Raw genomic sequence first — 13,786 nt, 5'->3', positions numbered from 1 at the left:
AAACATGTTTAGAATCTCCCTGAACAGTGCCTCCCCTCCATTTTATTTCTCCTTTCAGCACTCCAATCAGATGTGTCGCATCTTATGCTATCTTGGCTTCCTCTTCTCTGTCATTTTTTCCTTATTCTTACATTTTTTTATGGTTTGGATTTTAAATGTCCACCAAAGGTCCAAACACTAAGGGCTTGGTTGCCAGCCTGTGGAACTCTTAGGAGGTGGTAGAATCTTTAAGGGGCGAGACCTAGGGGAAGGAAGTTAGGTCACTGGGGGCGTGGCCTTGAAGAAGATATTGGGACCCCAGCTTCTTTCTTATTTTCTTTGCTTCCCAGCCACCATGAGGTGAAAAGCTTTGCTCTACCAAGTGCTCTCTACCATGATGTTCTTCCTCACCACAGGCCCAAAGTGATGGGGCTCCCCACAATGGACTGAAACCTCAGCAACTGTGAGCTAAAGTAAATACTTTTCTCCTTTTAAGATGTTTATCTCAGGTATCTTTCACAAAACTGGAACACTGACTACCACACACATCTTTGTTGTATTCCGGATGTGTTCTCTTTCAATGTGTCCAGTCTCCTTAAAAATATATTGACTGTGTTTTCCATTTTAGGGGTTATAGTTTTCATTCCTCAAATTTCCATTTGCTTATTATGAATATCTGTCGATCCTCTTCATTGGTTTCCTGCAGTAAACCCTTCTTTGTAATTGACTCCTTTTTTTGGGACAAGACAGGAAGCAGCGTCCAAAAAGAATTCACATTGAAAAATTCAAAAGACTTAGAACTAAATGATAGTCAAATCACTCTATGTCAAAACTTGAGGGGCTGGAATTGTGGCTCAGTGGTAGAGCACTTGTCTTGCATGTGTGTCACTGGGTTCAATCCACATAAGATGAACAAATAAAATAAAGGGATTGTGTCCAAAAAAAAAAAAAAAAAACAAAAACAAAAAAAAAACTTGTGGAAGGAGTGCATGTGATATTTGACATTTTTATAGTCTTAAATACCTGTGTTACAAAAGAAAAAGAGCAAAAAATTAATTAGGTCTTTACCCTACCCTAAGTTAGAAAAAGAACATAAACCTCTGAAAAAAGTTGATGGAATCAAATAATGAAGGCTACAAATTAATGAAGTAAAAAACAAAGAAAAATAGAATTAACAAAGCCAAACACTGATTCTTTTAAAAGAATAAAGTATACTCACTGTTGTCGCCCCCACAATTCTACTGAAGTTACTCTGGCGAAGGAGAGTCTGATGACTTCCTGGGTATCATACCCATTATTCTCATCTAACTTGCCTTCTAGGTGACAAGAGTATTTTTGACTATCCCCTGAACTTCAGCTTCAGATATTCCAGCTGCTGACCGCCTGCTCCATCCATCCCCTCAGCTATCCAACGAGCCCTTCAACCTGTCATGTCCAAAGCTGAGCTGAAGTTCCACTCCCCAGCTTACTCCTCCAGCTAATTTCATTACATCAGAAATGCCAACTGTTTTTTATTTCTCAAAATGAAAATATTCCACAAATTCTCTTATTGACCTCTATAATTTTATTCTACAACCTACACTTCTAAAGTGATCATAAATCAGATCATGTGACTTACTGTTAATGTCCCCAGGAGCTTCTGACCACACTTGGAATCAAATTCAAACTCCCACCTTGGTCCTTGGTGATCAGGCCCTGCTTGTCTTTCCAGCCAGGTTCATCCCTTCTCCTGCTCACTCACTATCTCCTGTCACCATAGCCATCAGACATGTTTGTACCTCAGGGCCTTTGTGTTCGACATTCCCTCTGCCTACAATACTCTTGGCCCAGAGCTTCATGGCTCACTGTGTCACTCCACTCAGGTCTTTATTTGAATGTCCCCACCTTAGTGATAGCCTCCTTAATGCTCTATTGAAAATAGGGCACACACGTTTTCCCTCTCTTCATCCACTACTTGCCCCCTTCAGCCCATTTTTTCTTTTGTTTACAGTACTCACCATCATCGACACTACATTTTCTTATTTGTTGGCTTCTGTCCTCTGTCCCCACCCTGACAGAAAGTACATAGATTGGGGCTCTGTCTTACCAGTGTACTGTCTTACCATGTCTAGCACTGTGCCTGGGACATCCTGAAGCTTAATGAATATTTGGTGAACATCTGAATGAATGTTACATAAATGAACGAATAGGTTAGGAAAAGAAAAAATGCGTAGGACGCAATAGAAGGGGTTGCAGCTGGGGAGGGCTGTTTTCACTCTCCAGTGCCACCTTCTTCATGAAGCCACCTGGTCTCCAGCTCTTTGCTGACTGCATGCGATGCCTTTTTGATAACTCTAATCCCACCTTGTAGTCTGAGTTTTTTAGCCTCTGATCTCCTTGAACACAGAGACCACAGCAGTGTGCCCCAGTGCCAATGCCATGACCTGACAGAGAAGGGTGCTCCCCTGAGGCCGATCAGTTGCAATAAACCCAGTCCGAGCCACACTAACTCCAGCTGAAACATCTTTAGCCTAATGTTAGCTGGGTCATGGTCACCAAACGCAACCAGATTTAAAAATTACTGACAAAAAGATGAGATGAAATGAAGACTTTTCTAGAGCAATTTTCCTTATTCAAAGCAGCCCGATCACAAAGTAGAAGTGACAATGTACTGATAGCTCCTAGATGGTAGGGACTACACAGAACTAAATCTTTGTAACTCAGCACTAAAGAGTATGGAAAACACTTTGTAAATAAACACTTCAAGGATGAATTTTTGAAAAAAAGTCCCCCTTCCCCTGTCTGTTTTTTGTTTTTGTTTTGTTGTTTTTGTTTCTTAATGAGGTCTCCAGAACAAATTCAAGCTAGATTAAAAAGTTCTAGCATCCTAGAGGAGGAGCTGGTGGTCCTTAAGACCAAGAAGATCAAACCGGGAAGCTTTCCTCTGCGGCTGTGGTGAACTGGGAGCCTTGTCTTTTGCATCCTCTACCCACCAGTGTTGGTGAAAAACTAAGAACCATGTCAATCAAGGTCTTTTTCCGGCACCCAGTGGTTCCTGGAGAGGCTAAAGAATACTCCCTGCTTTTACCTTTTGAGACACTCTGCTAGTTCCTAAACAACAACTGGGGGCTCTGCGTGAGCAAGGCTGCTGCAGCTCTCTGGGCCGCCTTCCTGGGCCCCTCTTCTATGGGGCACAGGAGATCTAGGCCTTCTGCCCTAGCTGAGCTGACAGAGAATGTGGGTGGAGGAAGGACAGAAATAGAGAAAGCAAGGCACACCAGTGCCCTGTAAATCATGGACAATTGCCAAGTGGAAAAGTACCAACCCCTTGGAATGTTTCTTTTTGTTCTTAGAAACATTTCATCAAAGGGACAAAGTGAAATACACTAGGCCCTCTCCACCTGAGACAGGTGTGCTCTGCCTCCCTCTGTCATCTGTATACAGGGTTGTCATTTCCCAGTACTTGATCTGAAGAGCTCTAGGGCTCTGAATGCCCAGAGGGAACTATAAGAGATTACATCACACTGATACCATTTTCAAGGGAATATCCTCACTGAGCCCTGGAGGCTTCCAGCAGTTTCCAGACCTCTTCTCTGTGTTGAGGTCTTCAGAGACTGCACCGGGGACAATGCTGACAAGAGCTGGTCCTGCATGGCTCCTGGGAGATGCAGCCCAGTCCCTGGTCCCTATCCAGGGCAGAGTGTGACTTCTGGGTCACACTTCCTTGACTGTACCTCCTCTGGTGCTGCTTCCTGTGAGCCATGGGCAGCAGGCTGGCCAGGCTTCTGAGATCCAGTCATATGCAGACCTTGGTGGGCAGCTCCAGCTGTGGACTCATCCAGCCAAGGCAATGAGCTCAGACCAGGTTGTGGAAGTGTAGAAGAAGAAGCCCACCCAGCACTGGAGGGAAGGGCAAGGTCCCTGTAACTTCTCCTATGGGCACAGGCCTCAGAAAAGGTTGACTTCTGATTGTAAGCTGAAGTAGCCAGGACTGGGCCCATGGGTCAACTGTTGGCTGTTCTGAAGGGTGTTGTTGCCCAATAGGTAGGAGCCCATGTTCTTGATTCCAAGGAAGCCATGAGAAGCCACTTAAACTCTCAGGTTCATCTGGAAGTGGGAGCAAGGCCAAGACCTAACTCACGGTTTGTGAGGAGGACGGCATGAGACGTTTGGGATGTGATTAGCAGAGTGCCTGGCATTTTTAGAAGGGCCTGGAACACAAGGGTATTATTGTGAAGCTTAATGACAAGAGCCTGAGTGGTAGAGGGATTTACCATCTTCACAGGATGTGTCGCAACTACTTTCCACAGTTATACAAGCGGGTAGGCTGGGAGGTGAGGAGCAAGGCTGAGGCAGAGCAGTGAGTCTGAGTGAGGTCCTGGATCTTCTGCCCCAACTCCTGTCCAACAGTGTAGTTGGAAAGGAAGGGAGGTCTGAGCCTCAAGTGGCCCTGCCTAAGGAGGCATGTGGACAATCTATTTAATCTCCACAACCACGATAAAAGTTGTATTATTATCCCACTTTCAGAGAAGAAAATTGAGGCTTAGAGAGAGATGCTATGTGTATGGCTCAGGGTCTCACAGTGAATATGCAACAGACCTAGGACTTGAACCTTACTGACTGACTGTGCAAGGCATGCTCATCTCTGTTGGGGTTGTTGCTGCTTGCCAGCCCTGAAATAGCCTTCCATGTTTCAGGGACTTTGCTTTCTAAATGAGCCTTAGCGGGTAGAAAGCTCCCTCTCCTGGGCAGCCAGAGTTAGCAACTGGATCCTTCCCACTGCTCAAATAAAACAGTTCCAAACCCTGCATAGGCAGCAAGGAAAGGGCTGCTGAGAACAGTTCTGGGGTGGGGCCAACAATGCAGGCAGGGGCTCCTGCCCAGGGGGTCCTGCGGCCCAGCTTCCTCAGACCCTGGGATGCACTCATTTTCCAAGCCTATGCCTCCAGCTTTTGGCAGACTGAGTTCCCAAATAACCTTCTCATGCATCTCTTTTGCCTAAGTAGCCAGAGTTGGTTCTTGCTTTTCGTACTGATGAACACTGCTGCCTATCTTTACTAGCAAAAGGAGGTACTTGGGCCCCGCATGCAGGCCAGGGTTAGTTGGCTACCTCTGGTCTTGCCCTTTCTGCCTTCAAAGGCTCTTTACTAAGCACAGGAGTGTGAGGGTTTCTGCTGGTCTCCATCAGCTGAGCTTGGTGGGGGCTGCAACAGGAGGTCATCCTGGGCATGCACCCAGTCATATATAACCCCTCTCTGGTCGCACAGAGTGAAACATGTATACACATATCCTTGCACACTCTAACATACATGCAATACCAACCTCACCACAGCCCTTCCTCCATCCTGCACATACACCCACAAGTGTATATTCTTTGTTCCTATAGCCCCTTTTATTTTTCTTGTACACTAGCTAGCAGAGCTGCTCATTTTGGTGCTCATCAGTTTGAGTTATGAAGCAGGGAATGGTGGATGATGAGGTTAGAGAAACCAAGCAGAATTGGCCAGAGCTCAAAGGAGCCAGTGGGCTACGCTGGAGGATGTGTCCTGACCTCTGACATGCAGGGTCGGATACGAGAACCTGGGTGCTGGTTGGGGCCTCTGTGCCATGCAGCTCCCTGCTGCCAGAGGGTAGCACAGTGGCGCTGGGGAGGCTCTGACACCTGCGTGCAGCAGTCCAGGATTTTTTTCCTTCCTCATCTGGAGGTCCTCTCCTTTTGATTACTTCTCTTTTTTCAGTGACGAAGGAAATAATATTCTCTCCTTTTGACACACAGCTGTTTCTCAAGGTGGATGAGATGGCACAAATGGGTCAGTCTCTAGGACACATATGGGTACATACACTTGGGCCTCTAGGGACCACAACTGGCACCTGCTTTCCAAAGCCCACCAGGTTGTAAGACTGTGTATTCATTCGTGACCTCGCAGCCTAAAAACACATGTGGAATTGCAGGTGGGAATCCAGCGGGCGACTGATCTCCATGCTCCCCTTGAGGCAGAGTTCCAGAACCCAGTGTCCCAGATATGCTTCTTCGTTAGCAAATGCCCTCGGATCAAAGGTGGCCTGGAATGCTGGGCTACTTTGGATTGACGCCTCCTAAATTTTGGGAGTGATGATCCTTTATGAGGTTTTAGTTCTTCAATGCTTTAAAAAATGATTTTTCTTTTCTTTTTAAACTTTCATTTAGTTTTTTAGGTTGTAGTGGCGGGAGGGTTGGTAGAAAGTCCATTGTGACAGATGGTGAAACCGAGCCAGCTTCCCTGGTCCTTCAGATTCCCTCATTCCTTATCCTTTTCATCATCTCCTCCTTTCTCCTTAAACTCTCACCTCTTTTCTCATCCCCATTCTCGATAATGTACCTCCCATGTCACTGAGAAGGCACAGCTGTGAGAACTCCCACATGCCTTCCTTCTTTGATATCTCAGCTGCAACTCTCCCAGTCAGCGACTGTGACTCCCACAGGCTGTGAAGGTCATGCCTGTCACATCCCCATGGACAGTCACCATCTCCTACAGCACCAGCCTTTCGCTCTGTAGAGATCACTTGCATTGGAACAGAAACAGGTTGCAGTACTACCTCGAAAGGACGGTTTCTCTTGATCCCATAACCCCTGGGTCTGGTTACCTCCTGTCTTTATGCTCTTCACTGTAACAAAACTCCTGCAAAGAGTTGTTACTCTTGTTGTCTCCACCTTTTCTTCCATTCCCTTTGAACCTTCCCTGGACTGGCTTTTATCCCCACCATCCCACAGAAGGATTTTTGTCAAGTCACTAATCATCATGTTGCCAAATCCAATCCACTTCTCAGGACTCATTTTGTTTGATCTCTCAGCGAGGGTGGTGGCTCACTCCCTCCTCCTTGCTTTCTGGATTCTCCTCCCACGTCTCCAGGTGTTCTTCAGTCTCCTGGCTGCTTCCTTCTCACCCCATGGACCTCTGAACATTGGAGGGCTCAGGGCTCAGTCTTGGGATGATTTCTTTTCTCCGTCTCTACCAATTGTCCCTAAGTTATCCCAATAAGTCTACAGGACTAAGCACTAATGAGTTAGACATCTAATAGGAGATGATAAATTAGCATGTTCAAGAAGAAATTCCTTGTTGCACTTCTCTTAAATCTTAATCTTCCCCATTCAGGAAATGGTAATTCCATTCCTCCAGTTGCTCGGGTCAAAAGGTTTGGAGTCTCACCTTGACTCTTCTCTTTCTTACTCATATCCAATCATGTTAGTGTTGTTTTCAAAATATAGACCCAATCCCTGTCCCACCTTTACTGCTGCTCTGTCACCATTACTCTTCAGCTGCGTTATTTCAGCAGCCTCCTAAATGATTTCCCTTCTCCCATTGTGGCTCCCCTATACTCTGTTCTCTACATGGAAGCCAAAGTGACCCCTTGAAAAAGGGATGATCATGCCAAGAGGCCTTTATCTCACTCAGGCTAAGAACCAAACCCCTTTGCAGAGACAAGGTCTTTACTGACTGGGCTCCTGTTACTTCTCTGGTCTCCTCTGCTCTTGCTCGCCCCCAGCTCACCCTGCCCAGCTCACCCTGCCGTTCTTCCCGTGTCATGTACTGTGCTCCTCCTCCTGCAGCCCTGCTTGGAAGGACTGGCTGCTGTAAACTGCAGTGTCTGCCTCGCCTCAATGCCTTGAATGTTTCCTTTTTCTAGAGTGTCTTCCCTGTGTGGTTGCAGCCAGATACCTGCCACACTCAACAGACTTCTCATCCCTCAAATTTTAGTCAAATGAATAATTCCTCTCTGAAAGCTTGAATGAGGTGGTTTGGATTCCTCTCCACTGGGCAGCCCTTACCACTTCAAAAGGTTCCACTTGAGCCTGTAAATCTCAGCTTTGCTTACGCAAACTCACTTCCTCTGCTCCATGGATGGGGAAGAGTTTTGATTAGGCTCTTTATTACTAATTATATTGCTGTCATATCCCCTTGCTTCCACTCTTGTCTTCTGTGCCCTAAGCATTTTGTACATACCTTTATTAGCAAGACATAATTTTTGGCTTGCCTACGTCCTATTCTAACACAGAATATCCGCAAGTTAGGTGGCATGGTTGGCTCCATCTCCTGTGCCTTGTGTAGTCCTTGATGCATAGCAGATATTCAATAAATGTTTACAGAAAAACTTATTCCCAAAGGACTTAACCACAATTATATAAACAACAAAGACTATGAGCGATTACAACTTATGTCATAAAATATACTCTTCCATAGGCTGGGGGGATAGTTCGGTGGTAGAGAATTTGCCTAACATGTACAAAGCCCTGGGTTTGATCCCCAGCAATGTAAAACACACACGCGCACACTCCACACTCCACAGCCTACTTGTTCTATGTGAGCTAAAATCATTTGTAGGGTTCAAATTAAAACTTTTCTTAGTCTACCTTCTGATGAGATTATATTTTTAAGTCTTCTAATAACTTGTACAAAGTTCAAAGTCTTTAACGGAAAGGTAGCCATGTTTTGAGGGAAAAGGAAAAAGCTTTTTAGGCAGTATTTGTCGTCTGTTTGGAACACATTTCATCAGAATCCCATGCTAACACTGCTGCAGGCCCCAGCAAACTCTTGATGTAGCAGGTTTGCCTGAACAACAAAGAGTTCTAACACCTCCCACCAGCCAATGTCATAATATATTTAAAAACTCAAGGACTTTCATGCATGCCTAGCTTTCCAGGCTTCAAGCAGCTGAAGATTTTTTTAAAAAATTGAGATTACTACCTTCTGGTGGCATAAAATTTCTAAATTCTTACTGCTGAACTGTTTCAAACTACAGCAACCCCCTCCCCCTTATCCATAGGCAATATAGTCCAAGATCCCCATTATATGCTGACACTAGATAGTGCTGAACACTATATATTTTTTCTCTCTACATACCTGTGATAAAGCTTGACCTATAAATCAGGCACAATATTAACAAAAATTTATCATAGTTCTTAGCAACCTCAACATAGTCTTTCCCCTTTATGAAGTCGTGAGCTTTTGCTTTTTTTCACTTAAAGGAAGCACATCACAGCTCCCTCTGGGGCATAGCTGAACTGTGAGCATCACAGTTACACTCTGGAACACATAAGATAGGGTTACTTGAACACACTGTGGTATGATGACAGTCAATATGACAACTGAAAGGGTTACTAAGTGGCTGAGTGGTTAATGTCTACAGTGTGGATATGCTGGACAAAGGAATGATTCATATCCTGCCCAGGACAGAGCAGGAATAGTGAGATTTCATCATGGTATTCTGAATGGCATGCAATTTAAAAAAATGAGTTGTTTCATTCTGGAATTTTTTTAGTATTTTTGAAACATAGGAGACTGTAGAAAACCAAGTCTCTTCTTGACATTCATTCTTTGTGTCTCACAGACTCCTTGGTACTAGTAGAGGACTGAGCCCAGACTTCCAGAAAGGAAATCACCCCCTGAGGATTTCCACTGGATCTCCTATTGCTTCCCTACACCCCTGGTCAAGGACAATGCAGTACCAGGGCCTGAAAAGGGACTAATGAGAGGATTGTTTTATGGGTCTCAGTAAAATGAATCCCCATTTTCAAGTTCAAGGCCAGTCTTCCTACCTGAGCTTTGACTCTCATACTTCTGTTTCTTAGGTGAATTTGCCTTATCAAATATCTTTCCCCTTACCTTTAAATTTGACTGCCTCTTAAAATTCAGATTCAGTGTCAGTTTACTTCAAGAATCTTCCTAATTATTCTCTCCTCTCTCATAGCTAAGCTAAGCTTGATTAGGACCCTATCCCTGTAATATTGGAAGCATATCTCCATTATAGCATTCACCACAGTAGTAAGCAGGCCAGTCTCTATTTGAGGATAGAAATTTTATTTTGACTTCTGTGAACAAGAAGCCTATTAAAGTTTTGAAATTTCAATAAGTGTGTGTGGAATGTAACCACCACATTATGTCATGAATCACATTCAGATTTTCTAGTCCAGTTCCATTTTATAGGAAACAAACTAGGTGGAAAGAGTGAACAACTTGTCTAAAACCTCACAGTCAGAGATCAAGGACTAGTGAATTCCTCCATAGTCAAGGATCACTGTTCTTCCCACTAGGCCTTCCAGACCACCTGTGCACCAACAGCACTATGTATTTCCTATATTTGCAGAGAAAATTCACAATACATGCCCTTTTATAATGATTAGACTTCTCTTAGTGATAATGGTTGTGATAGTTTTTGTTGATAGAAAACTCAGATCAAGAGAAATGGACTGTAATCACCCTTCAATGGGGCAGCTGGGTCTGGTGGAAAGAGCACTGGACTCTTAAGATTGCGGTGTCTATTCAATAAACATTGAAAAATAATAAGATGACCAGCATACTATGAAGCAGCTGACAATCTAGTAGAGGAGATAAAGATGTGTTCACAAATGAGTGTAATGTAAGACAGAATGCAGGAATGGCATGAGTTATGAACAAGAACAAGAAGTATGGAAATGGAAATGTGGAAAATCAAAGTTAGGGAAATCACAGAAGGATCTGTGAAAGTTTTAGTTGTGAGAACAGGAAAAAATGAGGTCATTTTTAGAGCTCAGAAAATTCTTTTCCCCCCAAAGGTATGATTTTTTTTTTTTTTAAAACAAAACAACCACTTTAAGATTCTAGAAATTTACTAAAGACATACAACAAATTAGGAAGTATTTCTTCAAGAAAATTTACTGAAACTTAAGCAAGAACAGTGCATCTGTGGTATTTTGGCCCAGGGTCGCTCCCTTCCTCTTTCAGCTCCTTCAGCAAAGCAATTCTATCAGGGCAGGACAAGCAAGGAGGGGATGACTTGATCTGAAACAAAGCAAGAAAAATCCCATGCCCCTGGGCATTGTTACAGACAGATTCAGGTCAGGGATGTAGCTCAGAGGTACAGTGCTGGCATAGGCACAAGCCCTGGGTTTGGTCCCCAGCATTACAAAAACACAAAACATAAAAGATGCAATCTCAATAGCAAATGAATAGGAAAGGTCAATGTAGCCAGTCTAAGGTTGTGGTTCTGGTTGAGGTAAGCAAAATATTGGAAGACAAGCCAGAAATTTAACAGGGAGAGGGTGGAATGAGATAGTCATGCCACCTTGCCTCATATCCCTGGTGGCTTGCAAGGCTGTAGGCAAGAGCAAGTTTAAGCATATATTTAGGAGATACCACAGAAAGCTCTAGCTACCTCCACACATTCCTGAGTGAGCATCAGGCCTTGGAAACAGGCAGAAAACACAGGAAAGGACCTGGTGTATAGAAGCTGGGGAAGACATGTAACTAGACTTTTGTGTTCTCCATCCACACATGGATCCACTGGCAAAGTGGAGAAGCACTGACTGGCTAAAGGCATTTGGGTCCGACTTCTGATAGATCACTGGCTAACCACTAAGCTATGCTGCCACAGAGCTGGCTCCTAGGAAGCTAGGCTTAAACACACACACAAGATCTTAAAAGTCCAAAACTGAGCAGAGCCATCAGTGATTGCACACTATGTGGGGAGATAATTTCCACAGAATTAGTTCAGGCAAATCACAGAACAAACAAAACCCCACAAACAAAAATAGTAATAGCAGCAACCACCACATTTCTGGGTGAGGGAGATCAGATCAGAATCCAGAGGACTGCAATAGACTTTTCTAAAATGTCTAGTTTGCAACCAAAAATTAAAAGCTCTGCAAAGAAATAGGAGTGATGAATTTTCAGAAAAAAAGTAGTTGATAAAAACCATTTCTGTCCTGGACTATTCCACGACAGATTCCACAGGACAGATTCCAGTGCTATTCTACTAGATGCAGTAGCAATTTCCCCTCCCCAAGTCATGACATAAAAATGTCTTCAGATATTGCCAAATTCTATGGAGGGAGGAAAGGCAAACTCATCCCTTGGTCAAAAACCACCACTGCTCTTAATCTGTTACTAACATAGCGTGATACTGCAGTAGGAAAGACGTACATCAACAGAACAGAATTAAGGGTCCAGAAATGTAACACTTTACATTAATGATCAATCGATATCTCACAAAGCTGCCAGAGCAATTTAAAATGATCATCTTTTCAATAAAAAAACATGAGAATATATGGATATCTGCATATAAAATTGTCATTAGACCTTTATCATACATGAGAAGTTAACTCAAAATAGATTACAGACCTCAATGGAAGAAGTGAAACCATAGAACTTTTAGAAGAAAACAAGTCTAAACTCTTGGTGAACCTTGAATTAGCCAAGAAAGCACAGTCCATAAAAGAAAACACTGATAAACTGTACTTCCTCAAAATTAAAATCTTTTGTACTTCCTAAGATATCATTTAAAACTAAAGACAGGTGGGCATGGTGGTACATGCCTGTAATCCCAAGTGGCTTGGGAGGCTGAGGCAGGAGGATTGTGAGTTCAAAGCCAGCATCTGCAACTAAACGAGGCCTTAAGCAACTTGGTGAGACCATGTCTCAAAAAATAAATAAAAAGGGCTGTGGATGTGACTCAGTGGTTAAATACCCCGGATTTAATCCCCATTACCCACCCCGCCTCAAAAAAAAAAAAAAAAAAAAAGTTAAAGATAAATCAACACTTTAGTAAAAATAAATGCAAAATATATAAAGAACTCTTAAACTCAGTAAGAAGTTGAGAATGAACAAAGTATTTGTATAGACAATCAAACACATGCACACTGGCTCATAGCATAGGTGGTCAATATCAGTCATTACAGAAAAGCAAACTAAAACTAAACTGAGATACAACTTCATACATTAGAATGACTACAATTAAAAAATGCAGACAATAAAAAGATACAGTAACAAGTGTTAGTGAGGCTGTGGAGAAACTGATACTTGCATACTCATACCTAGTAGGAATTGTAAAAGCAGTCCCTCTGGAAGTGTGGTGTGTATATATTTCAAAATGTATATAGCTCTACCATATGACTCAAAAAAATTCAATTTCTAGGCATCTATTTATGTTTAGGAATTGTGGGATGGCTGTAACACCTTGTAAGCTTACTAGAAATCACTGAATTATGTACTTGGAATAGAAACGTTTCATGTAAATCATGCCTCAATAAAACTTTTTGCAACAAGTTAAATATGGAGTCTCTTATATTCCTACCCCACAAACATAATCAGTATTAACTTTTAGTTTTTGTTTTTGCTGTCTCTCTAGCAAAAGTCACTTCTACAAGTTTTAAAACTGCTTGGTTCATATGCATCATTAATGCATTCACATTCATTAAACTTGAGGTAGAACTGATGGGTTTCTTGGCTCCTCACTGCCCTGTTCTAATTGCCCTTCCCTTTGTTTTTTTCTTTCTATATAAGAATGATCACTCCAACCTTCAGCTAACGAAAATAATTAAAAACAACTGAAATTGTGGGCTTCATCTGGGTTAGGCACATGCAATTTTTAAGTCTAAGAATTCTATACTCTCTCTCCTTTACTAGAAAACTGAGACTCAGTGAGGCTAAGAATTTTATCTTAGGAAGTAGAAGACAGATTGGTGGAGTGGATCTAGGCAGCAACTCTGGATTCCTCTATATCCCTGGGTCAAAGAAGAAATGACCTGTGACAAAATACTGGCCAGTCAGACTTGGAGACTTAGCAAGTAAAATAGAAGTTAGCAGGAGTTGAGAGGAGGGAGGAATAGGGAGTTATTGCTCAATGCTGGGCGTTCCTGTTTGAAAGGATGAAAACATTTTGGAAATAGATAATGGCAATGATTGCACAACACTGTTGTAATAATTGCTACTGAATTCTATAAAGTAGTCAAAATAGTCAATATTATGAAATATTAATTTTACCACAGTTTAAACAATTAAAATAAATTTGTATTAGACCAGCCAACAAGTTGTGG

This window comes from Sciurus vulgaris (assembly GCF_902686455.1).
Source record: "Sciurus vulgaris genome assembly, chromosome: 1".
In the NCBI taxonomy this organism is placed as follows: Eukaryota; Metazoa; Chordata; class Mammalia; order Rodentia; family Sciuridae; genus Sciurus; species Sciurus vulgaris.
This window is presented reverse-complemented; position numbering follows the sequence as displayed.